This window comes from Mastomys coucha, unplaced genomic scaffold (assembly GCF_008632895.1).
Source record: "Mastomys coucha isolate ucsf_1 unplaced genomic scaffold, UCSF_Mcou_1 pScaffold16, whole genome shotgun sequence".
Taxonomy (NCBI): domain Eukaryota; kingdom Metazoa; phylum Chordata; class Mammalia; order Rodentia; family Muridae; genus Mastomys; species Mastomys coucha.
Genome location: NW_022196898.1, coordinates 25034667 through 25037399, shown reverse-complemented (window position 1 = coordinate 25037399; position 2733 = coordinate 25034667). Strand labels below are relative to the sequence as shown.

At 34.8% G+C, this 2733-nt stretch overlaps 1 non-coding gene across 1 annotated transcript; it reads right to left on the bottom strand.

Moving 5' to 3' along the window:
• Positions 1-280: 280 nt before the first annotated feature.
• On the bottom strand, positions 281-415 carry LOC116094583. The gene has a single exon (XR_004120218.1). It is a non-coding gene; the product is annotated as a small nucleolar RNA SNORA17 (small nucleolar RNA).
• Positions 416-2733: the final 2318 nt, after the last annotated feature.

Genomic DNA, 2733 nt, shown 5'->3' with positions numbered 1-2733 from the left:
CCTGTGTGGTGCCAAATTGGTGTTCATCTCAGGCTAGGTCCTTGTCAGGACCCCATGGCACCCATCTGGTGGCCATCTCTGGCTCACTCCTCATCTGGCCTGCAGGAGTGGTGCCTTGCTAGAGTCATCTGTCTCAACCTCACTCTTACCCCAGACACTGTGGCCCAAGACCCCAGACAGGGTTCTTCTAGGCACTGGCTTACTCCTTCCTGCCCCGGGATCCCATGGGGGCCTGCCTGGCCCTGGCAGAGTGGTCATCTCAGGTTTGCTATTTTCAGGGCTTTTAAAGCTACTAATCATTTAGATGTTCTTAATAGGTCAGAAAACTAAGCTAAGACACAGCTTCTCACCCCTCTGCCATCTACTGATGAAAGTGTGACACAGAAGCCACTCCTGCAAAGCCTCTAGAGTCAGGGAGATTATTATTCTGAAGTAGCCAAACCTGTTTTCTTGAATTGCAAATTGCTTGCATTTGACCAGTTACTTTAAATATAGGGTAGTGACATAGGTTTATAAAACATAAACTTTTTCCTTATAAATTTCTTTGGCCAATATATCAACATTTCCTTATCCTATCAAAAGAATTCTTGTGGCTTGATAAATGTTATCTACTGTGCTTGCTTCAGTAGCTTATTGCACTAAATATAGAACGATACAGAGAAGATCCATTTACCTCTTACCTCCACAGAGATCACATGCTAACTTCTGAACTGGTCCATATTTTAAAGGCAAAATATGTATGAAGACACTATCATAATGAAATATATTTCTCTGTGTGCTAACTTAAAATGCTAATAAAATATTTATTTTTACTTTGGTACAGCTATAGAAATCCAATGATATTCTGTACCAGATAAGCTTTCTTTTCTTTTTTTTCTTTCTTTTCTAAGAAGGGATCTGAGAAAGGGCTAAAGGTAAGAAATTTTAAAATGAGAACTGAGAACTGATTGATAGTAAGAAAAAATGTGGAACTAAAATACACACACACACACACACACACACACACACACACACACACTTAAAAGAAAAGCAAAACGCAAACTGAATTTCTCTATTTCTGAGAGCAGCTGGCATCTGTCCCGGATGTTCTCTGTGGTTTCCTCCCAGCTCTCTGCCACCTTTGCTCAGCCTCTTCCTCTTTAGGAAACCTTTTAAGTTATTTTGCTTCAGTTACTTTTCATGATTGCTCTCTATAGATAATAATACAAGAAATAATTCAATACATTCTGATATTTCAACTATGATAAACCCTTTCTGGTTGCTCTCTTAATCTCAGAAGTCTGTCTGGCATCACTTGGCACAGGCTTTGGCAGTAGAAAACCTGAGTTTGAAGACTGGTGCCACCTCTTTGAACTTAGAAAGTCTTGACATGTTACATAACATGGTCTTGCTATATTACTTAGCTCTATTGTCATTGATGTCTATCCTGTACTTGAAGAATGACAATCATCCTACTGTCTTGTTATGTGTAAGTTACAATGACTCAGTCCTTGTGATATAGCTACCATAATATCTGGAAAAAGTTAAAAGAAAAAAGTATTATCTTTGGGTTCCTTCTTTGAAAACAGGTGAATGCATACCAGGAGTCTCAACTAAAATGTCTTATAGGAAAGCTCAAGGGAAAATAGGCACATCTTAAACATTAGGGTTTTTTTTTTCTTTCTTAAATTGTCAATTTAAGTGAATGGCAACAATGCCACCTAACGTTGACTTTCTAATCTTTCACAATTATTCAACCTCCAAAACCTTGTGGGAAAAGTTAACTGGGATTGTTTCATATAGTTTATTTCTAGTCAGTCAGTCACTTACTCATTCATTAATATTTTATTTATCTCTTAATTGAGCAAGTATATAGTCCACTTTGATGGGACCTGACTATATGGCCATGAAGCACCTCTGTCTATGGATTCAGATTATCCAGGGATTTTAACATAAACAGGAGAGATTACAAGCATTCCTACTTTAGTTTCTCACTACAACAATCAGTCATGTAGATTGTTACAATTTGTAACAATTGTTACAAATTGGTACAATACCAACTTTTTATACTACATTCAGCTAATTACATTAACCAATGCAATTATTAGACACAAGACAATCACCCTTATCCTAGCATAATAAGAAATGAGATAAACTATATATAAAGAGAAAATTGTATTATAAATTATAAAGTGATTGTATATGTGGAAAAATCTAAAGGAGCTATGAAAAAACATAACAAAATTACAAGAATAAGATAAAATGATCAGTGTTTAAATGAGGATATAAGATCCATTACACATGCATATTTCATGCTTAAACAACAAAATATGTAATTAAAATATAAACACACATACAAAAACTAGAGAAAATATGTAATGGAAGAATATATGACAGTTGTCACTCAAGAAGAAAACAGAAAAAAATAAGCACTTTTGAATAAACTTACCAAGAATTGCTCATTATTTATATAAAACAAATCCAGAAAATGGTTTAGAAAGAATTAGACATGAATTAATGGGAAGATGGACCATTGAGGAGAGAAAAATAATGGTATAATTACTACTTTAATATATTTATAAATTTATCTTGATCCTGATAAAAATGCTTGTAAGGTCTTTTCTTCTACTAATAAAAAGCTTGCCTAGGAAAATCCATTAGATATTTTGAAAGGTAATAAGAATGCTTAAATGAACCCTGAAGAAGAAGAGCAACATCAAAAAAAATGCAAAAAAGGCCAGGTCCAAAAAATAT